This window comes from Bufo gargarizans, chromosome 1 (genome assembly GCF_014858855.1).
Source record: "Bufo gargarizans isolate SCDJY-AF-19 chromosome 1, ASM1485885v1, whole genome shotgun sequence".
NCBI lineage: Eukaryota > Metazoa > Chordata > Amphibia > Anura > Bufonidae > Bufo > Bufo gargarizans.
Window position 1 is genome coordinate 527,521,142 of NC_058080.1, and position 25,157 is coordinate 527,546,298.

Sequence of the window (25,157 nt, forward strand, 5' to 3'; positions counted from 1 at the left end):
ATGCCTTCATTCGTCATCGGCGCAAGGAGAGGGAACAGAAGAGCGGAGCTTCGCCAAGTGCACGGTCCAGCTATGTCCATGCGGAGCAAATGGCCTTTCTAATCCCATGCACTGAAATGCGTAGGTGAGTCCAGGGCATACACATGCAGGAGAGGGTGTGGTATGACATGCATTCACTTTCATATTTTGCACATACTTATGTATATTTTCATGTTCACAGCACCGATAGTAGCTGGTCGCAAAGTCAACAGCAGGAGGAGGAAGAGGAGGAGGTCACCAGGGACAGTGAGGCCTGTGCGCCTACAGGGCCACTAAGTCCTCCTCCACCTGATCCCACCCCCCCATTCCAAACCGCCACACAGCCTGCCCCACCTGTCGTGGAAACCGAAAACATTTGGACTCACCGTCCAAAAAGAAGAAGACCAGATTGCCAAGAGGACCGGCTAATTGCATGCCTGGATGTACTTGCCCATCCAGCACCCAAACTCTCTAGTGATGCCCTTTTCTTACTTAGTTTGGAGGAAAAAATGCAGCAAGTGCCCAGAAGTCGCATAACTGAAGCAAGGGATACCTTAACAAGGGCCCTAGACAGCTTCATTCCACATTATGACATCACACAGCACAACAATGCACCACAACATCCACCACAACATCCACCACAACATCCATTAACCACTCACACATACACATCACAAACATACCCACAAACTAACATACTACACCCTCACAACACATGGCACACACAACCACAATCATCATACAGCTATCCCTCCACCAGCATGGGCAACAACACCTCCACCACCACTCAAATGTAACCTGCCCATCAATCAGGCGGAATGAGAGAGGCCATGCGGGATCCAGAGCCACATTTTGCCTTCCCACAATACCAAAACCTTTGAGAAATAGCATGCATAATTTGGTGCATCAGGGGTGTTCGACCTTACCTGTTTATATAGAAAAATTACCTAATACTTTTAAGTTAAAAAGTGCGATAGTCATGTTGATTTTGTTAAACACAGTTTGCACATTTTTTGAGGAACTGTAAGATGTTATTACTTTTCCGAAAAATAAAAACATTCGCAAAGTTTTTGGGACTCTTATTTCGAAGTGAGTGGTTCCGTATGGAAAAATGTGGGTAAACTATGTATGTATGGTATCTATATGCCAAATTTAAAAAGCATACACATCCAATACCCCCCGCAAAAACACTCAAACGTCACAACCACCAGTAGAAAATAACAAAGGCCACACAAATATCCAGTCACCACACAATGCAAATGCTTTATAAGGCCACAATTAGAGTCTACTTACCGCAAAGTAATAATCAGTCTTTCCGCTGTTGGTAGACTGTCCCGCATGAAGGTGTCCTGACGTTCTAAACGGGTGCCTAACAACCCCAGGAGCTCATCAAAGCTGTTGAAAACGAAAATGGTGAGGGTTAACAATACCAAAAAACTAAAACTGGTACCTTCACAATTGGAACACCACTACTATAACTATTGTATATGTACAAACCTGGTGATGGACATCCGCGTGTAGGAAAGAAAATTGTCTTCATGGGCCCGGAGGGTCTCGTACAGTGCCCAGAACTGTCCCCTTTCCTGTCGATTGGCAATGACAAGATGGACCCAGAAGCGTCGCCTGCTCTCTCTCCTTCGCCGCAAACGTCTGAGATGGATTGCTGCAACAATTGCCGCAATTGGTCGCCTTCTGGAGAATTCCATGACTGCAAACAATCCACTTTCCCAACACACATGAAATTTCTAACCTGCATTTCTCTCTCATTAGACACCTTTCATATAGACAGGGCTGTATTTTCATTGGACAACACTGCTGTCAATCACACAGACGCACGTAATACGCACGTTGACTATGGACAAAAACGCGCACAAAAACGCGCATAAAACGCGCGACAAAAACACGCATTAAACGAGCATATCAAATACGCTCAAGTGTGAACCCAGCCTAAGTGGGAAGTTGGAGAAGGTGCGTGCAATTACATAAAAGGATGCACCAGAGTTGTTTGAGTCACTCAGCCTTCCGCTTCTACACCCTCCTCACTCTTTGATGTGTTCTCCCCCTAAAGACACCACCACCATTATAGCCCCTCCACTTGAGTCAGAGGAATTATTTTCTCATCCATTCCCAGACCATACCGATCGCAGACATTCTTGGCATCATATGAGGAAGAGGAGGTTGCAACGGTGGCCACTCAGCGGTCTGACGACAGTACCCAGATCAGCCCAAGGAGGGTGGTCCCTGCTGTTGCTGCCTACTCCGAGATCTCTAATGTCAGTGGTGGTGAAGGTGTTGATGATGATGTGTCGATGGACGTCATGTGGTTGCCCACAAGAGAGGAAGAGGAGGGGAGTTCAGAGGGAGAGACAGAGCACCAGATAAGGAGGAGAAGCAGGCAGTACTCGCAGTGCACAGGAGGCAAAAAGCAGACTACAAATGTATCTGGAGCAAGCCATCCACCATGCACGGTCACAGCTTGTGTTCCCAGGATGCCGACACATAGCTCCACGGTGTGGGCTTTTTTTAACGTGTCAGCTCAGCTGCTGACAATAGTGTTGCCATTTGCAGCCTTTGCTGTCAACACATAAGTCACTGTAAGCCCAACACTCACCTAGGGACGACCGCCTTAAGAAGGCACCTGGCCTCTCATCACGAGCCCCGTGGAAGCAACACCGTTAAAACCCACAAATCCACACTCCCAGTGCTCAACGTCCTGCCTCTTCTCCTTCTCCTCCCATTTGTCCTCCACTCCACCTTCCACTGTGCCATCGTCGCATTCATCTGGCAGAGGGCAGGTTTCCGTGGCCCAAATGTTTGTGCGTAAAACGTTGATGACGCCAGATAACCCTCTTGCCCAACTGCTGACCGCTGGCTTGTCGGAACTGCTAGCCTGCCAACTACTGCCATATATACTGTTGGACTCGGAGGCCTTTAGAAAATTTGTAGCCATTGGCACACCGCAATGGAAAGTCCCTGGAAGGAAATATTTCTGCCAGAAGGGCATCCCAGAGCTATATGGCCATGTTCAGCGGCAAGTGAATATATCTCTGGCACACAGTGTCAGTGCCAAGATGCATCTGACCACTGACACGTGGTCTAGCAAACACGGCAAGGGAAGTACATAACTTTTACTGCTCACTGGGTGAACCTTCTGACGGCCGTCAAGCATGTAACCCGTGGCACTTGTGTGGATTTGGTGTTATCGTCACGGATTGCATGCAGTCCTGCCTCTTCTTTTCCTACTCCATCCTCCGTCTCCTCCTCGGCTAACTTCTTCTTTTCCACTGCTACCGCCTCTTCCTCTGCACCCCCCAAGCTCCCCAGAACCTATTCGCCAAGAAGCCAAGAGCCACACCGGTCCTGCACTGCTTTCAGCTCTGCAGTCACAGGCTGATAAGTGGCTAACCCCGCTCAATTTTACTGTTGGTAAAGTGGTGTGCGACAACGGTGCCAAACTGCTTAGCGAGCTGAAACAGCAAAATGACACACGTGCCATGCATGGCACACGTTCTGAACTTATTCACGCAGAATACCAAATACCCCGGGGTTCAGGAAATCTTGCGGCAGGCCAGGAAAATCGCTGGTCATTTTAGAAGATCTTACACAGTCATAGCTCGCCTTCGGAAGTTCAGGGGTAACACCACCTGCAGGTCAGACGCGCTGGAACTCACCCTTGTATATGCTTGATAGGCTGCTCCAGCAGCAACGTGACGTGAATGACTACCTGTACGAACTCTGTAGCAGGACAGGTTCTGGGGAGCTTGCGAGGACGACATTCTCCTGGGCGATGAGCAGGAGCCAGAGCGCTCCACTGCTTCCAATTTAGTGCATATATGGGCTGTCATGCTCCAGTGTTTGAAGAGGGACCCCTGTATAAAAAGCATAAAGGGCAAGGACCAGTACTGGGTGGAAACCTACTTAGACCTCCGGTACAAACACGAAATGGTGGACATGTTACCAGCATCACAGAGGGCTGTCAGAATGCAGCATTATAAGAGAGAGAGAGAGAGAAAGTGTGAGGGTCAGACCGATCTGTTGGAAAGGGTTCCACTAGATCTGAAAGACTTGAGGCGCCTCGGGTTTATAGGAGTGGAGTGGAAAGAAGGTTGGGTGCTAGATACTAGAGGCTGCTCCGGGTATAGTCAGGTCGACAAGGTGTCTGCCTGTAAAGGATATGGTAGTGAGCCAAATTAGGGGGACTGGTAGGTAGAAATACCCTCCAGGTCTCGCCTATTTGAAATATACCCTTTTGGGCGCCAATAGTGGTCGATTGTTAATGGTTGGTATTTGGGCTTTGTATTGGTAAAAAGAGAAAATTTTAGGATGTAGGGGTGTGTATAGAGGTCTCAATGTGTGAGATAAAAACACACATATATATATATATATATATATATATATATACGCACATATAAAACCTGCACAAAAGATCAAAAGATTGTACACATATAAAAAATCTAAGGATTGTGCACATAGGTAGGATCACTGCAAACTGTCTCAAGTGCCTAAGAGATCGTGTTCTGCAGCATCGTACACTGTATAGTATGGTACAGTATGTAAATCAATGGGTTAAAAATCTGTATAAAAGGATACCAATATATATGTCACGAGGGTGTCAAGAACCACGTCTGACTCCGTTATACCAGGGGTCAGGAAGTCGCAGCAGTTGGCTGCGCGCTCTATGTAGTAAGATAGGGCTGTTTCCTCATGGTAGCTTTCTGGGTTTGCTTTGCAACCCTTTTTGGCTCACTCAGGGATCCGTAGCTCCTTCTTCTCAGCTGTTTCTTGTCCAGCACTCCCAACCTCCTTATATTCCCCTCTCACACTTCTCTGGTTGCCAGATATAGAGCTTCCTGCCTGGACTTCTATACTGACCCACTGGAGCTGTGTTGCTGCGTTCTCTGGTTGTTGGTCCAGAACTAGGGATGAGCGAACTCGAACTGTATAGTTCGGGTTCATACCGAATTTTGGGGTGTCCGTGACACGGACCCGAACCCGGACATTTTCGTAAAAGTCAGGGTTCGGGTTCGGTGTTCGTCGCTTTCTTGGCGCTTTTGTGACGCTTTCTTGGCGCTTTTTGAAAGGCTGCAAAGCAGCCAATCAACAAGTGTCATACTACTTGCCCCAAGAGGCCGTCACAGCCATGCCTACTATTGGCATGGCTGTGATTGGCCAGAGCACCATGTGACCCAGCCTCTATTTAAGCTGGAGTCACATAGCGCCGCCCGTCACTCTGCTCTGATTAGCGTAGGGAGAGGTTGCGGATGCGACAGTAGGGCGAGATTAGGCAGATTAACTCCTCCAAAGGACTTCACTTGACTAATCGATCGATCTGCAGCTGTGCATCATTGAGCTGCTGAAATTCAAATGCTCACTCACTGTTTTTAGGCTGCCCAGACCGTTTGTCAGTCACTTTTTTCTGGGGTGATCGGCGGCCATTTTGTGTCTTGTGCGGTGCTGCGACCAAGTGCATCCAAGCTGCGACCAAGTGCATTTAACCCTCAATGGTGTGGTTGTTTTTTGGCTAAAGCCTACATCAGGGTGAAGCTGTCACACCAAGTGCATTTAACCAGCAATAGTCTGTTCATTTTTTGGCCATATACTAAATCAGGGGCAAGCTGCGCCTGTCACCAAGTGCATTTAACCCTCAATGGTGTGGTTGTTTTTTGGCTAAAGCCTACATCAGGGTGAAGCTGTCACACCAAGTGCATTTAACCAGCAATAGTCTGTTTATTTTTTGGCCATATACTACATCAGGGGCAAGCTGCGCCCGTCACCAAGTGCATTTAACCCTCAGTAGTGTGGTTTGTCAAGCTGTGACACCAAGTGCATTTAACCAGCAATAGTCTGTTCATTTTTTGGCCATATACTACATCAGGGGCAAGCTGCGCCCGTCACCAAGTGCATTTAACCCTCAGTAGTGTGGTTGGTCAAGCTATCACACCAAGTGCATTTAACCAGCAATAGTCTGTTCATTTTTTGGCCATATACTAAATCAGGGGCAAGCTGCGCCCGTCACCAAGTGCATTTAACCAGCAATAGTCTGTTCATTTTTTGGCCATATACTACATCAGGGGCAAGCTGCGCCCGTCACCAAGTGCATTTAACCCTCAGTAGTGTGGTTGGTCAAGCTATCACACCAAGTGCATTTAACCAGCAATAGTCTGTTCATTTTTTGGCCATATACTAAATCAGGGGCAAGCTGCGCCCGTCACCAAGTGCATTTAACCAGCAATAGTCTGTTCATTTTTTGGCCATATACTACATCAGGGGCAAGCTGCGCCCGTCACCAAGTGCATTTAACCCTCAGTAGTGTGGTTGGTCAAGCTATCACACCAAGTGCATTTAACCAGCAATAGTCTGTTCATTTTTTGGCCATATACTAAATCAGGGGCAAGCTGCGCCCGTCACCAAGTGCATTTAACCAGCAATAGTCTGTTCATTTTTTGGCCATATACTACATCAGGGGCAAGCTGCGCCCGTCACCAAGTGCATTTAACCCTCAGTAGTGTGGTTGGTCAAGCTGTGACACCAAGTGCATTTAACCAGCAATAGTCTGTTCATTTTTCTGGGCATATACTACATCAGGGGCAAGCTGCGCCCGTCACCAAGTGCATTTAACCAGCAATAGTGTGGTTATTTTTTGGCCATATCCCAGTCTAATTCTGTCACTAAATCCATACCGGTCACCCAGCGCCTAAATACTAGGCCTCAAATTTATATCCCGCTAAATCTCTCGTTACCGCTGTCCTGTTGTGGCTGGGAAAGTTATTTAGTGTCCGTCAAAGCACATTTTTTGTTCTGGGTTGAAGTACAATTCCCAATTTAGCAATTTCATAATTTTGTGGTTTCTGCTATATCAGAGCTATTTGAAATCTATCCCTAAAAGGGTATATAATATTCAAGGTGCACATAGGGTCATTCAGAATAACTTCACACACACGCTACTGTGCATTTCCAAGTCTAATTCTGTCGCTAAATCCATACCGGTCACCCAGCGCCTAAATACTAGGCCTCAAATTTATATCCCGCTAAATCTCTCGTTACCGCTGTCCTGTTGTGGCTGGGAAAGTTATTTAGTGTCCGTCAAAGCACATTTTTTGTTCTGGGTTGAAATACAATTCCCAATTTAGCAATTTCATAATTTAGTGGTTTCTGCTATATCAGAGCTATTTGAAATCTATCCCTAAAAGGGTATATAATATTCAAGGTGCACATAGGGTCATTCAGAATAACTTCACACACACGCTACTGTGCATTTCCAAGTCTAATTCTGTCACTAAATCCATATCGGTCACCCAGCGCCTAAATACTAGGCCTCAAATTTATATCCCGCTAAATCTCTCGCTACCGCTGTCCTGTTGTGGCTGGGAAAGTTATTTAGTGTCCGTCAAAGCACATTTTTTGTTCTGGGTTGAAGTACAATTCCCAATTTAGCAATTTCATAATTTAGTGGTTCCTGCTATATCAGAGCTATTTGAAATCTATCCCTAAAAGGGTATATAATATTCAAGGTGCACATAGGGTCATTCAGAATAACTTCACACACACGCTACTGTGCATTTCCAAGTCTAATTCTGTCACTAAATCCATACCGGTCACCCAGCGCCTAAATACTAGGCCTCAAATTTATATCCCGCTAAATCTCTCGTTACCGCTGTCCTGTTGTGGCTGGGAAAGTTATTTAGTGTCCGTCAAAGCACATTTTTTGTTCTGGGTTGAAATACAATTCCCAATTTAGCAATTTCATAATTTAGTGGTTTCTGCTATATCAGAGCTATTTGAAATCTATCCCTAAAAGGGTATATAATATTCAAGGTGCACATAGGGTCATTCAGAATAACTTCACACACACGCTACTGTGCATTTCCAAGTCTAATTCTGTTAGTAAATCCATACCGGTCACCCAGCGCCTAAATACTAGGCCTCAAATTTATATCCCGCTGAATTTGAATACAATACATTGGGCCAAATAATATTTTTGTTGTTGTGGTGAACCATAACAATGAGAAAAACATCTAGTAAGGGACGCGGACGTGGACATGGTCGTGGTGGTGTTAGTGGACCCTCTGGTGCTGGGAGAGGACGTGGCCGTTCTGCCACATCCACACGTCCTAGTGTACCAACTACCTCAGGTCCCAGTAGCCGCCAGAATTTACAGCGATATATGGTGGGGCCCAATGCCGTTCTAAGGATGGTAAGGCCTGAGCAGGTACAGGCATTAGTCAATTGGGTGGCCGACAGTGGATCCAGCACGTTCACATTATCTCCCACCCAGTCTTCTGCAGAAAGCGTACAGATGGCGCCTGAAAACCAACCCCATCAGTCTGTCACATCACCCCCATGCATACCAGGGAAACTGTCTCAGCCTCAAGTTATGCAGCAGTCTCTTATGCTGTTTGAAGACTCCGCACTAAATAATAGGCCTCAAATTTATATCCAGCTAAATCTGTCGTTACTGCTGTGCCTGTATTAGTGTAATACGGTACCTAAATAGATATCCAGATAGTGTTAGGTGTCTGTAAAAAAAGGCCTGAATTTGAATTCAATACATTGGGCCAAATAATATTTTTCTTATTGTGGTGAACGGTAACAATGAGGAAAACATCTAGTAAGGGACGCGGACATGGTCGTGGTGGTGTTAGTGGACCCTCTGGTGCTGGGAGAGGACGTGGCCGTTCTGCCACAGCCACACGTCCTAGTGTACCAACTACCTCAGGTCCCAGTAGCCGCCATAATTTACAGCGATATTTGGTGGGGCCCAATGCCGTTCTAAGGATGGTAAGACCTGAGCAGGTACAGGCATTAGTCAATTGGGTGGCCGACAGTGGATCCAGCACGTTCACATTTTCTCCCACCCAGTCTTCTCAGAAAGCGCACAGATGGCGCCTGAAAACCAAGCCCATCAGTCTGTCACATCACCCCCATGCATACCAGGGAAACTGTCTGAGCCGCAAGTTATGCAGCAGTCTCTTATGCTGTTTGAAGACTCCGCTGGCAGGGTTTCCCAAGGGCATCCACCTAACCCTTCCCCAGCGGTGGAAGACATAGAATGCACTGACGCACAACCACTTATGTTTCCTGATGATGAGGACATGGGAATACCACCTCAGCATGTCTCTGATGATGACGAAACACAGGTGCCAACTGCTGCGTCTTTCTGCAGTGTGCAGACTGAACAGGAGGTCAGGGATCAAGACTGGGTGGAAGACGATGCAGGGGATGATGAGGTCCTAGACCCCACATGGAATGAAGGTCGTGCCACTGACTTTCACAGTTCGGAGGAAGAGGCAGTGGTGAGACCGAGCCAACAGCGTAGCAAAAGAGGGAGCAGTGGGCAAAAGCAGAACACCCGCCGCCAAGAGACTCCGCCTGCTACTGCCCGCCGCCATCTGGGACCGAGCACCCCAAAGGCAGCTTCAAGGAGTTCCCTGGCATGGCACTTCTTCAAACAATGTGCTGACGACAAGACCCGAGTGGTTTGCACGCTGTGCCATCAGAGCCTTAAGCGAGGCATTAACGTTCTGAACCTGAGCACAACCTGCATGACCAGGCACCTGCATGCAAAGCATGAACTGCAGTGGAGTAAACACCTTAAAACCAAGGAAGTCACTCAGGCTCCCCCTGCTACCTCTTCTGCTGCTGCCGCCTCGGCCTCTTCCTCCGCCTCTGGAGGAACGTTGGCACCTGCCGCCCAGCAAACAGGGGATGTACCACCAACACCACCACCACCACCTCCGTCACCAAGCGTCTCAACCATGTCACACGGCAGCGTTCAGCTCTCCATCTCACAAACATTTGAGAGAAAGCGTTAATTCCCACCTAGCCACCCTCGATCCCTGGCCCTGAATGCCAGCATTTCTAAACTACTGGCCTATGAAATGCTGTCATTTAGGCTGGTGGACACAGACAGCTTCAAACAGCTCATGTCGCTTGCTGTCCCACAGTATGTTGTTCCCAGCCGCCACTACTTCTCCAAGAGAGCCGTGCCTTCCCTGCACAACCAAGTATCCGATAAAATCAAGTGTGCACTGCGCAACGCCATCTGTGGCAAGGTCCACCTAACCACAGATACGTGGACCAGTAAGCACGGCCAGGGACGCTATATCTCCCTAACTGCACACTGGGTAAATGTAGTGGCAGCTGGGCCCCAGGCGGAGAGCTGTTTGGCGCACGTCCTTCCGCCGCCAAGGATCGCAGGGCAACATTCTTTGCCTCCTGTTGCCACCTCCTCCTTCTCGGCTTCCTCCTCCTCTTCTTCCACCTGCTCATCCAGTCAGCCACACACCTTCACCACCAACTTCAGCACAGCCCGGGGTAAACGTCAGCAGGCCATTCTGAAACTCATATGTTTGGGGGACAGGCCCCACACCGCACAGGAGTTGTGGCGGGGTATAGAACAACAGACCGACGAGTGGTTGCTGCCGGTGAGCCTCAAGCCCGGCCTGGTGGTGTGCGATAATGGGCGAAATCTCGTTGCAGCTCTGGGACTAGCCAATTTGACGCACATCCCTTGCTTGGCGCATGTGCTGAATTTGGTGGTGCAGAAGTTCATTCACAACTACCCCGACATGTCAGAGCTGCTGCATAAAGTGCGGGCCGTCTGTTCGCGCTTCCGGCGTTCACATCCTGCTGCTGCTCGCCGGTCTGCGCTACAGCGTAACTTCGGCCTTCCCGCTCACCGCCTCATATGCGACGTGCCCACCAGGTGGAACTCCACCTTGCACATGCTGGACAGACTGTGCGAGCAGCAGCAGGCCATAGTGGAGTTTCAGCTGCAGCACGCACGGGTCAGTCGCACTACAGAACAGCACCACTTCACCACCAATGACTGGGCCTCCATGCGAGACCTGTGTGCCCTGTTGCGCTGTTTCGAGTACTCCACCAACATGGCCAGTGGCGATGACGCCGTTATCAGCGTTACAATACCACTTCTATGTCTCCTTGAGAAAACACTTAGGGCGATGATGCAAGAGGAGGTGGCCCAGGAGGAGGAGGAGGAGGAAGAGGGGTCATTTTTAGCACTTTCAGGCCAGTCTCTTCGAAGTGACTCAGAGGGAGGTTTTTGGCAACAGCAGAGGCCAGGTACAAATGTGGCCAGACAGGGCCCACTACTGGAGGACGAGGAGGACGAGGATGAGGAGGAGGTGGAGGAGGATGAGGATGAAGCATGGTCACAGCGGGGTGGCACCCAACGCAGCTCGGGTCCATCACTGGTGCGTGGCTGGGGGGAAAAGCAGGACGATGACGATACGCCTCCCACAGAGGACAGCTTGTCCTTACCCCTGGGCAGCCTGGCACACATGAGCGACTACATGCTGCAGTGCCTGCGCAACGACAGCAGAGTTGCCCACATTTTAACCTGTGCGGACTACTGGGTTGCCACCCTGCTGGATCCACGCTACAAAGACAATGTGCCCACCTTACTTCCTGCACTGGAGCGTGATAGGAAGATGCGCGAGTACAAGCGCACGTTGGTAGACGCGCTACTGAGAGCATTTCCAAATGTCACAGGGGAACAAGTGGAAGCCCAAGGCCAAGGCAGAGGAGGAGCAAGAGGTCGCCAAGGCAGCTGTGTCAATGCCAGCTCCTTTGAGGGCAGGGTTAGCATGGCAGAGATGTGGAAAACTTTTGTCAACACGCCACAGCTAACTGCACCACCACCTGATACGCAACGTGTTAGCAGGAGGCGACATTTCACTAACATGGTGGAACAGTACGTGTGCAAACCCCTCCACGTACTGACTGATGGTTTGGCCCCATTCAACTTCTGGGTCTCTAAATTGTCCACGTGGCCAGAGCTAGCCTTTTATGCCTTGGAGGTGCTGGCCTGCCCGGCGGCCAGCGTTTTGTCTGAACGTGTATTCAGCACGGCAGGGGGCGTCATTACAGACAAACGCAGCCGCCTGTCTACAGCCAATGTGGACAAGCTGACGTTCATAAAAATGAACCAGGCATGGATCCCACAGGATCTGTCCGTCCCTTGTCCAGATTAGACATTAACTACCTCCCCTTAACCATATATTATTGGACTCCAGGGCACTTCCTCATTCAATCCTATTTTTATTTTCATTTTACCATTATATTGCGAGGCTACCCAAAGTTGAATGAACCTCTCCTGTGTCTGGGTGCCGGGGCCTAAATATATGCCAATGGACTGTTCCAATGTTGGGTGACGTGAAGCCTGATTCTCTGCTATGACATGCAGAATGATTCTCTGCTGACATGAAGCCAGATTGTCTGTTACGGGACCTCTCTCCTCTGCCTGTGTGTGTGCTGGGCCTAAATATATGCCAATGGACTGTTGCAGTGGTGGCTGACGTGAATCCTTATTCTCTGCTATGACATGCAGACTGATTCTCTGCTGACATGAAGCCAGATTCTCTGTTACGAGACCTCCCTCCTCTGCCTGGGTGCTGGGCCTAAATATATGCCAATGGACTGTTGCATTGGTGGCTGACGTGAAGCCTCATTCTCTGCTATGACATGCAGACTGATTCTCTGCTGACATGAAGCCAGATTCTCTGTTACGGGACCTCTCTCCTCTGCCTGTGTGTGTGCTGGGCCTAAATATATGCCAATGGACTGTTGCAGTGGTGGCTGACGTGAAGCCTCATTCTCTGCTATGACATGCAGACTAATTCTCTGCTGACATGAAGACAGATTCTCTGTTACGGGACCTCTCTCCTCTGCCTGTGTGTGTGCTGGGCCTAAATATATGCCAATGGACTGTTGCAGTGGTGGCTGACGTGAAGCCTCATTCTCTGCTATGACATGCAGACTGATTCTCTGCTGACATGAAGCCAGATTCTCTGTTACGGGACCTCTCTCCTCTGCCTGTGTGTGTGCTGGGCCTAAATATATGCCAATGGACTGTTGCAGTGGTGACTGACGTGAAGCCTCATTCTCTGCTATGACATGCAGACTAATTCTCTGCTGACATGAAGCCAGATTGTCTGTTACGGGACCTCTCTCCTCTGCCTGTGTGCTGGGCCTAAATATATGCCAATGGACTGTTCCAATGTTGGGTGACGTGAAGCCTGATTCTCTGCTATGACATGCAGAATGATTCTCTGCTGACATGAAGCCAGATTGTCTGTTACGGGACCTCTCTCCTCTGCCTGTGTGTGTGCTGGGCCTAAATATATGCCAATGGACTGTTGCAGTGGTGGCTGACGTGAAGCCTCATTCTCTGCTATGACATGCAGACTGATTCTCTGCTGACATGAAGCCAGATTCTCTGTTACGAGACCTCCCTCCTCTGCCTGGGTGCTGGGCCTAAATATATGCCAATGGACTGTTGCATTGGTGGCTGACGTGAAGCCTCATTCTCTGCTATGACATGCAGACTGATTCTCTGCTGACATGAAGCCAGATTCTCTGTTACGGGACCTCTCTCCTCTGCCTGTGTGTGTGCTGGGCCTAAATATATGCCAATGGACTGTTGCAGTGGTGGCTGACGTGAAGCCTGATTCTCTGCTATGACATGCAGACTAATTCTCTGCTGACATGAAGACAGATTCTCTGTTACGGGACCTCTCTCCTCTGCCTGTGTGTGTGCTGGGCCTAAATATATGCCAATGGACTGTTGCAGTGGTGGCTGACGTGAAGCCTCATTCTCTGCTATGACATGCAGACTGATTCTCTGCTGACATGAAGACAGATTCTCTGTTACGGGACCTCCCTCCTCTGCCTGGGTGCTGGGCCTAAATATATGCCAATGGACTGTTGCAGTGGTGGCTGACGTGAAGCCTCATTCTCTGCTATGACATGCAGACTGATTCTCTGCTGACATGAAGCCAGATTCTCTGTTACGGGACCTCTCTCCTCTGCCTGGGTGCTGGGCCTAAATTTATGAAAATGGACTCTTACAGTGGTGGGTGACGTGAAGCCAGATTCTCTGCTATGGGACCTCTCTCCAATTGATTTTGGTTAATTTTTATTTATTTAATTTTTATTTTAATTCATTTCCCTATCCACATTTGTTTGCAGGGGATTTACCTACATGTTGCTGCCTTTTGCAGCCCTCTGGCTCTTTCCTGGGCTGTTTTACAGCCTTTTTAGTGCCGAAAAGTTCGGGTCCCCATTGACTTCAATGGGGTTCGGGTTCGGGACGAAGTTCGGATCGGGTTCGGATCCCGAACCCGAACATTTCCGGGATGTTCGGCCGAACTTCTCGAACCCGAACATCCAGGTGTTCGCTCAACTCTATCCAGAACGTTTCCCTCCGGATACCTGTTGGACCTTTGTGGACTGCTGTGGTCGCCCACCTAAGTTTATGTGTTTATCTGTATTGTCTGTCCTCTCCCTGGTGTTTTCCTCTTAGTGTCAGTGGTGCGGACTAGCGATCCCACCGGCCCGTTCACTATCTAGGGCTCATTTTTGGGAAAGCCAGGGTTTAGGCATGTGATCGCCGCACGGGTGAGGAACCCGTCTAGGGACATCAGGGCAGTCAGGTGCCAGCCGCAAGGTGAGTCATGGGTCACCACCTTTCCCTCTATCTTGGGCAGGGCTTTCCCTTTCCCTTTTCCCTCCCTTTTCCCTTTCCCTATATCTGGCCCTTATTTTGTGTAGGTAAAAAAAATTTTTTTTTTACCTACTTAGAATACAGTATGGATCCAATTGCTGCTCTGTCCAAGCAATTTCATGGCCTGTCTTTGGAGGTGGCAGGATTCAAGGCGTCGGTCCTTCAGCAACAGCAGCAATTACAACTGACCGCAAACCCAGCGGTTGCTACTGGTAACCAGGTTGTTGCGGAACCCAAGGTTCCTCTCCCTGACAGATTTTCTGGGGGAAGGGACAAGTTTTTGACATTCCGTGAGGCCTGTAAATTATATTTTAAACAGCGCCCTTACTCCTCTGGTAATGAAGAACAGCGGGTGGGGATTGTTATTTCCCTGCTGCAGGGGGACCCACAGTCCTGGGCGTTCTCTTTACCCACTGATTCCCAGGCTCTTCGGTCAGTGGATAAGTTTTTCGGGGCCTTGGGTCGCATATATGACGACCCTGACCGAGTCGCACTGGCTGAATCAAGATTACGGAGACTCCTACAGGGAGAGCGGCCGGTAGAGGAGTATTGCTCTGACTTCCGTAGGTGGGCTACGGATACCCAATGGAACGACCCGGCTCTCAGGAGTCAGTTCTGCTCTGGGTTATCCGAAAGGGTTAAGGATGCGCTTGCATTATATGAGACCCCCTTTTCCCTTGATGCGGTTATGTCCCTTTCTATCCGAATAGATAGACGCCTTAGGGACACATCAGACCCTCTTCTTCACCCGTGGCTGCAGGGTTTTTCTTCGTTAAAAAGAAAGATGGGGGTCTGCGTCCTTGCCTAGATTTTCGCGAATTAAATCGGATAACCTCTTCCTCTCATTCCTGACCTGTTTAACCAGATTGCTGGTGCTAGGTGGTTCTCCAAACTTGATCTTAGGGGGGCCTACAATCTGATTTGTATCAAGGAGGGGGATGAGTGGAAGACAGCTTTTAACACCCCTAAGGGGCATTATGAAAATCTAGTTATGCCTTTCGGTCTGACCAATGCTCCTGCCGTCTTTCAACATTTCGTTAATTAAATTTTTAGTCATCTAATCGGCAGGTTTGTGGTAATATACCTAGATGATATTTTAATTTATTCATCTGATCAGAGAACATATGAGGTGCATGTCAGACAAGTAGTGCAGGTCCTACGGACGAATAAATTATATGCTAAAATTGAAAAATGTGTCTTCGCCGATCAGGAGATACAATTCCTAGGTTATTTTTTATCTGCTTCAGGTTTCCGTATGGATCCTAGGAAGGTCCAGGCAATATTAGATTGGGATCTTCCTGAGAACCTCAAAGCACTGCAACGGTTCTTGGGCTTCGCGAATTTCTATAGGAAATTCATTAAAAATTATTCAGTTATTGTAAAACCCCTTACTGACATGACTAGGAAGGGGACTGATTTTTCTAAATGGTCTGACGCCGCTAAAGTTGCTTTTTCCTCTCTAAAAGAGAGGTTTACCTCGGCACCTGTACTAGTCCAACCTGATGTCTCTCAGCTTTTTATTGTTGAAGTCGATGCGTCAGAGGGGGGAGTGGGGGCGGTGCTGTCTCAGGGTCTGTCTCCTGGCAAATGGAGTCCTTGTGCTTTCTTTTCTAAAAAACTATCTGCAGCAGAAAAGAACTACGATATTGGCAATAGGGAACTATTAGCTATTAAACTAGCGTTTGAAGAATGGCGTCACTTTTTAGAGGGGGCAGTCCACCCCGTCACTGTGATTACGGACCACAAAAATCTTCTGTACCTCGAATCAGCTAAGCGTCTCACTCCTAGACAAGCTAGGTGGTCGCTATTTTTTGCCAGGTTTAACTTTGTTATTGTCCTGGGGCAGAAAATACCAAGGCTCGTTGTTTCCCTGGAGGGGGTAATGTGAGTGATCCGGTACCCATTCTTCAAAGAGGAGTGGTTGTTTCTGTGGTACACTCTGCTCTGGAGGGGAAGGTGTTAGAGGCCCAGGGGGACGCTCCGGTCTCTTGCCCCTCAGAGAAATTGTTTGTACCGTTGAACCTGCGTTTCGAATTATTAAAGGAACATCATAATTCGGCACTTGCTGGGCACCCGGGTAGTAAAGCAACCTTGGAGCTATTGTCTCGTCGTTTTTGGTGGCCAAGGTTGCGTCAGGATGTATTGGATTTTGTGTCTTCTTGTTCTACCTGTGCGCGCGCAAAAGTTTTGCATACACGTCCTGCAGGGTCTCTATTACCACTCGTCATTCCCAATAGACCATGGACACATCTGTCAATGGATTTTATCACTGACTTACCTTTGTCTGCGGGTAAAACAGTTATTTTGGTAGTAGTGGACAGGTTTAGCAAAATGGTACACTTCATTGCGTTACCCGCACTACCTAATGCTAAGACTCTTGCTCAGGTATTCATCTGTGAAATCGTGAAGCTTCACGGGGTCCCTTCCGATGTTGTTTCGGATCGGGGTACCCAGTTTATTTCTAAATTTTGGAAAGCTTTTTGTTCCCGTTTGGGGGTACACTTGTCGTTTTCCTCAGCTTTCCATCCTCAGTCGAATGGACAGACTGAGTGTACCAACCAAAACCTTGAGACATATCTAAGATGTTTTGTGTCTGAAAACCAAGAGTTGTGGTCATCATATTTACCGTTAGCTGAGTTTGCCATAAATAATCGTCGCCAGGAATCCACTGGCAAGTCACCATTTCTTGGTGCATATGGTTTTCATCCCCAATTCTGTACTTTCAAAGAGGGGGGGTCTTCTGGGGTTCCCGAAGAGGAACGGTTTTCATCATCTCTTTCATCGGTATGGCAGAAGGTGCAAGCTAACTTGAAAAATATGGGAGGTAAATACAAATGCATGGCTGATAAGAGACGGTCGCCAGGTCTGGACCTAGGAGTGAATGACTATGTGTGGTTGTCTACTAGGAATATTAAATTAAAGGTTCCCTCTTGGAAACTGGGTCCTAGGTTCATTGGCCCTTACAAAATTGTAGCCATCATCAACCCCGTGGCTTTTCGCCTGGAGCTACCTCAGACTTTTAAAATCCATAACGTCTTTCATAAGTCGTTACTCAAAAAATATGTTCCACCTCTAGAACCGTCACCGCTGCCACCCCCTCCTGTTGTTGTGGATGGTAATCTAGAGTTTCAGATATCCAAAATTGTTAATTCTCGTCGGGTCCGCCGCTCTCTTCAATATCTGGTGCATTGGAGAGGTTACGGTCCCGAGGAAAGAATGTGGGTGCCTGCGTCTGAGGTAAACGCCGACAGGCTAGTTCGGGCTTTTCATGCCTCTCATCCTGAGAGACCTGGTCCTGAGTGTCCGGAGGCCCCTCGTAGAGAGGGGGGTACTGTCACGAGGGTGTCAAGAACCACGCCTGACTCCATTTACCCGGGGTCAGGAAGTCTCAGCGGTTGGCTGCGCGCTCTATGTAGTAAGATAGGGCTGTTTCCTCATGGTAGCTTTCTGGGTTTGCTTTGCAACCCTTTTCGGCTCACTCAGGGATCCGTAGCTCCTTCTCCTCAGCTGTTCCTTGTCCAGCACTCCCAACCTCCTTATATTCCCCTCTCACACTTCTCTGGTTGCCAGATATAGAGCTTCCTGCCTGGACTTCTATACTGACCCACTGGAGCTGTGTTGCTGCGTTCTCTGGTTGTTGGTCCAGAACGTTTCCCTCCGGATCCCTGTTGGACCTTTGTGGTCTGCTGTGGTCACCCACCTGGGTTTATGTGTTTGTCTGTATTGTCTGTCCTCTCCCTGGTGTTTTCCTCTTAGTGTCAGAGGTGCGGACTAGCGATCCCACCGGCCCGTTCACTATCTAGGGCTCATTTTAGGGAAAGCCAGGGTTTAGGCACGTGATCGCCGCATGGGTGAGGAACCCGTCTAGGGACGTCAGGGCAGTCAGGTGCCAGCCGCAAGGTGAGTCAGGGGTCACCACCTTTCCCTCTCCCTTGGGCAGGGCTTTCCCTTTCCCTTTTCCCTCCCTGTGCGTGACGCCGGTCATTACAATATATATATATATTAAAATAATATATTTAAAATAATGTGGTATCGTGGGTTCAGTTACTCACTACACGAGGGGGGCGGTTTACCAGGAAAAGCATCATACACCTGTAAACCGAGTACCCCCCTGTACTCTGTAATATTTTTAATAATATTTTTGAAATAATTCCCACATATCTATAAATTCTGTTCATGATACTGTCGGGTTGTAATAATTCAATTAAGAATTATTAATTATGGTCATAAAAATTATTAATCATAAAAAAAAAAGAATTTATAAAATTTGTCATAAATTCTTAAAATCATGACCTGGTGAATCGTAGACAACCTAATTGATACAATTCACATCTGAGGCCGACTATTTCCTCAGATAAATAAGTTCTTTTTGACGTGAGATGACGTTAATGATAAAACATGTAGTTCTGCATTATACAATAATACACAGGTTTATAAAAATATGCAGATTTATTGGTTACAAGGTTATAAACATATATAAGTAAATAAACACAATGATACATGCAAATGAATATATATAGCGTTAATATAAAGCATTACAAACTTAACAATACATGTGAGTGGAAATAACTTGTCACATTATAACCAAGCTATTATTAGGTTAGGATATCAAAGTAGGAACATAAGATATATATATATATATATATATATTACTCTGTTCAGAGAAAACCTCATGATATCAGGACAGGCATGTCTAATCCTAGACATTAATATGGAATGCTAAATACATTCCACCCCCCTCTAACCAACTACACATCACATGACTTCAGGCATGGGCAAATCCAATCAAGGATATAACTTAGAAGAGATAACTGTATCCTTCCGCCCCATCCTGGACTATTTTCACACATATGACTTTGGTAAGACTATTAAGACAAATGACAGGGATATAGGATCTTTGCTAGACCATATCTTAAATGGAAAGGACTCGAAATAAGTCTTTCCTGTGGGAAACCATCACTTAGCTTGGCGAAGAATGTTCTATCAATATATATATATCTAAGCAATTATTTACTGCTTTGCTAGATTATGAGTCTTGATTCTTCTGCAGGTAGAATGAAGCCTCACAATATCCTAAAACTACATCTCAATATGGAGATGATCAATTAATTTAATTATGTATTTATTCGCCAATCTAGATGGTATAATTTCACCCACACTATCAAATTAGTCTTAATAAAATGAAATATCATTTTCTGTATCTCTTACCAAGTCCTAGTAGAAATCTCACTTCTTCTCCTAGGAAAGCTGGGTGGTCCATCATAGCACATCTCACCATGGCTTCCATCTTGATAGACCCCTCTAGACAGCTTTACTTACTCTTTCCTCTCTTTCTTGTGTGTGTCTTTTTTTTTTCTCCTCTCTGTGTATGGTTTATGAACACAAACTTATCAGTTAGACACACCTTCCTAGTTTGGAGCTTTCCAATCATTGTCGGATGGGTGTGATCATTGATAAGAAATGACATCATAACCTTACCCAGAATGCACTTTTGCTACTGTTGTAATGTCACCTACTCATACCTAGGTGGCACTGCTGTGTAAGCTATTTGTATCATAGTATAAAGGGTTAACTTCTGTAAGTCTGAATAAAGGTATAATATACAATTGACCTTAAAAGCTTTAATTCAAGGCTATAGGGATTAGATTTGACACTTGTAGCAATTAGAGACAGACCTCTAGGCGTCTCTTCTGACTGTTTCTCACACTGTTTATTTGTGTATCGTAAATAACTTCACTGGCTTGGTTTACTCAGGGATATCAGTACCTCCTCTCATACCAAAGAGGTGAATAATTGTTACAAAACACACATCTTCACAGACACTCTTTTAGAGACAAAGATTCTCCTAATGAGAAATATATATAATATACTGGATACATGTTGTCTTCATCACATATAACAGTATAATATATATTATATGTTCTACTGATTGTCTTATGCTAAGGACTAAGGTTCATTAAATGAATACATGAATACTATATATTTGCTTCATTGATAAATGCCTAATTGTATAGGTAATTATCACCAGCTGCATAGAGCTTATCTTTAACTCCCGTCATAAATTTATCAGTAGATAAGAAGGCCTCTTCTCAGACTGGTACATTCATGAGAAGAATAACACTAAAAAGTAGAAACCTTCGTGTGACCTTACTTTGGCCTTCTCAAGACATACAAAATTGTAACTATAGTGGAGCATGGCTCTTAAAGGCAATGAACATTCATCTTGACTAAAATAAATTGGATATCAATGCATTTACCTATGAAAAGGCACAACAATACACCCTAATAAATGTTAACCCCCCCTCTCCCCTTCAGTTCCCACTGACACTCGCCAAACAGTAGCCCTACATCTCTCTATCCTGACCCCCACATAAAAGTCAGAATAAAGTAAGACAGATTATATAGGACTTCTATATATGGCACACTATTTTTATGCCACCAGAAAATACCTTTTTATTTTAATTTAACCCCCACACGATTTTACCCAAATGCCCAGCCTATTTACCCCAGTGATAAGTCTACCCCACCATATACATTGTTCATCACAGTTATCCCCATAATCTTGTAGACCAATGCTCCTATGCAGCCTAAACAGCAGAAGATCAAGATTAGAAAAATCGACAGTAAAGATCGCGAAAACCGGAAGCAGAACATGCGTTCCAGCTTGGAACGCATAGTCAAACTTCCGGACACGCGCAGCGCACACAAGAAAAGAACGATGAAAACTAACTACTAGACCGGACGCTATGATGCGTTCCAGCTTGGAACGCACCAACTTCCGGTCATGCGCAAAAGCGCAGCCGGACACTCTCCCTTCCGGCCGACGGCACAGATAGGCTAGAAACGCCTTCTCCCACATATGGGCGGTCCCCCAATGCTATTTTGGCGCCCTTTTGCCAATTAGTGGCCATCTTAACAAAAAATTCAATAAGACATCGAGGGTATATATACCTGGGACTATAGACAGGGACACTATTGCTCCTGATGAAGGGACGTGCCTGTCCCGAAACGCGTTGAGCCGGATTTATATGTACATGCAATAAAGACCTTTGAAGAGAATCACCCGTGTGATTGGCTGCCTTTATCCGTTAAAACTCTAGAAGCGATCCAGGCTGGGGGGTTACTTGGTTTACAGGTGTATTATGCTTATCCTGGTAAACTGCCCCCCTCGTGAAGTGAGTAACTGAACCCACGATACCACATTATTTTAAATATATTATTTTTATATATATATATTGGTATCCTTTTATACAGATTTGTAACCCATTGATTTGCGTACTGTACCATACTATACAGTGTACGATGCTGCAGAACACTGTCTCTTAGGCACTGGAGACAGTTTGCAGTGATCCTACCTATGTGTACAATCCTTAATTTTTTTTAGATTTTTTATATGTGTACAATCTTTTCATCTTTTCTGCAGGTTTTATATGTGCGTATATATATAAATATATATATATATATATATATATATATATGTGTTTTTATCTCACACATTGACACCCCTACATCCTAAAATTTGCTCTTTTTACCAATACAAAGCCCAAATACCAACCATTAACAATCGACCACTATTGGCGCCCAAAAGGGTATATTTCAAATAGGCGAGACCTGGAGGGTATTTCTACCTACCAGTCTCCCTAATTTGGCTCACTACCAGAATGCAGCATTTCTAGGCATTGCTGCGAGAAATGCTGCATTCTGCTGTTGCGGGCGCTGGCAGAGGAATTTCCACCCACAGCAAAACAGGTACCAATCTTACCGCGCCTGCAAGAAGAGGGTAGTTTGAAGATGTTTTGGTCAGTTCGGATATGAGATCATTCTTGCAGCCAACCCATCGACAGCCGCCCTCTGGATCCAGCCTCATTGGACGTCTATATTGACAGGTGTCCGATTACATTGGGTTAACGGCCGATGTGTACGCTCTGAGAAGCGAGGAACCCCTGGACTACTGGATGTGCAGGCTTGACCTGTGGCCAGAGGTGGCACAATTTGCCCTGGAATTCTTGGTTTGCCCTTTGCGAGTGTTCTGTTTAAAAGAACATTCAGCGCAGCAGGGGGACATCGTGACTGATAAGTGCACTCGCCTAGCTCACGAGAGTGTAGACTACCTCACATTTCAACACCTGTGACCACCATGTGTAATTTAATTTCCTCATGCCAGTTCACACATATATGCCACCACCCAGAACAAAGAATGATCCTTGTCTTATGTATATACAGCGGCAAAAAATGCCTTTTCTGTTAGGTGAATGCCAAATTTTTGGGACCTCTACTCTAGTGGCCTACAGTAAAATTGTTATCCAGTGACTGTCTAATGTACCTCCAGCCACATAATCACTTGTTCTTTTAGTTTCATTTCATTTCAGGTGAATGCCTAATTTTTGGGACCTGTACTGGCCTATAGAGATGGCCTTGCGGTTCGCCCGGCGGTTGTTTCGCAGCGAACTTTGCGTGTTCGCGATTCACCGAACATGCGAACATATGGAGAAATTTGCTCCCGCCATATTCTTTTACATTATGAAGAATTTTGACCCATGACTAGAGTTGAGCGAACACCTGGATGTTCGGGTTCGAGAAGTTCGGCCGAACATCCCGGAAATGTTCGGGTTCGGGATCCGAACCCGATCCGAACTTCGTCCCGAACCCGAACCCCATTGAAGTCAATGGGGACCCGAACTTTTCGGCACTAAAACGGCTGTAAAACAGCCCAGGAAAGGGCTAGAGGGCTGCAAAAGGCAGCAACATGTAGGTAAATCCCCTGCAAACAAATGTGGATAGGGAAATTAATTAAAATAAAAATTAAATAAATAAAAATTAACCAAAATCAATTGGAGAGAGGTTCCATAGCAGAGAATCTGGCTTCCCGTCACCCACCACTGGAACAGTCCATTCTCAGATATTTAGGCCCCGGCACCCAGGCAGAGGAGAGAGGTCCCGTAACAGAGAATCTGTCTTCATGTCAGCAGAGAATTAGTCTGCATGTCATAGCAGAGAATGAGGCTTCACGTCAGCCACCACTGCAACAGTCCATTGGCATATATTTAGGCCTAGCACACAGGCAGAGGAGAGAGGTCCCGTAACAGAGAATCTGGCTTCATGTCAGCAGAGAATCAGTCTGCATGTCATAGCAGAGAATGAGGCTTCACGTCAGCCACCACTGCAACAGTCCATTGGCATATATTTAGGCCCAGCACACACACAGGCAGAGGAGAGAGGTCCCGTAACAGAGAATCTGTCTTCATGTCAGCAGAGAATTAGTCTGCATGTCATAGCAGAGAATGAGGCTTCACGTCACCCACCACTGCAACAGTCCATTGGCATATATTTAGGCCTAGCACACAGGCAGAGCAGAGAGGTCCCGTAACAGACAATCTGGCTTCATGACAGCAGAGAATCAGTCTGCATGTCATAGCAGAGAATGAGGCTTCACGTCACCCACCACTGCAACAGTCCATTGGCATATATTTAGGCCTAGCACACAGGCAGAGGAGAGAGGTCCCGTAACAGAGAATCTGTCTTCATGTCAGCAGAGAATCAGTCTGCATGTCATAGCAGAGAATGAGGCTTCACGTCAGCCACCACTGCAACAGTCCATTGGCATATATTTAGGCCCAGCACCCAGGCAGAGGAGGGAGGTCCCGTAACAGAGAATCTGTCTTCATGTCAGCAGAGAATTAGTCTGCATGTCATAGCAGAGAATGAGGCTTCACGTCAGCCACCACTGCAACAGTCCATTGGCATATATTTAGGCCCAGCACACACACAGGCAGAGGAGAGAGGTCCCGTAACAGAGAATCTGGCTTCATGTCAGCAGAGAATCAGTCTGCATGTCATAGCAGAGAATGAGGCTTCACGTCAGCCACCACTGCAACAGTCCATTGGCATATATTTAGGCCCAGCACACACACAGGCAGAGGAGAGAGGTCCCGTAACAGACGATCTGGCTTCATGTCAGCAGAGAATCAGTCTGCATGTCATAGCAGAGAATCAGGCTTCACGTCAGCCACCACTGCAACAGTCCATTGTCATAAATTTAGGCCCAGCACCCAGGCAGAGGAGAGAGGTCCCGTAACAGACAATCTGGCTTCATGTCAGCAGAGAATTAGTCTGCATGTCATAGCAGAGAATCAGGCTTCATGTCAGCCACCACTGCAACAGTCCATTGGCATATATTTAGGCCTAGCACACAGGCAGAGGAGAGGTTCATTCAACTTTGGGTAGCATCGCAATATAATGGTAAAATGAAAATAAAAATAGGATTGAATGAGGAAGTGCCCTGGAGTCCAATAATATATGGTTATGGGGAGGTAGTTAATGTCTAATCTGGACAAGGGACGGACAGGTCCTGTGGGATCCATGCCTGGTTCATTTTTATGAACGTCAGCTTGTCCACATTGGCTGTAGACAGGCGGCTGCGTTTGTCTGTAATGACGCCCCCTGCCGTGCTGAATACACGTTCAGACAAAACGCTGGCTGCCGGGCAGGCCAGCACCTCCAAGGCATAAAAGGCTAGCTCTGGCCACGTGGACAATTTAGAGACCCAGAAGTTGAATGGGGCCGAACCATCAGTCAGTACGTGGAGGGGTGTGCACACGTACTGTTCCACCATGTT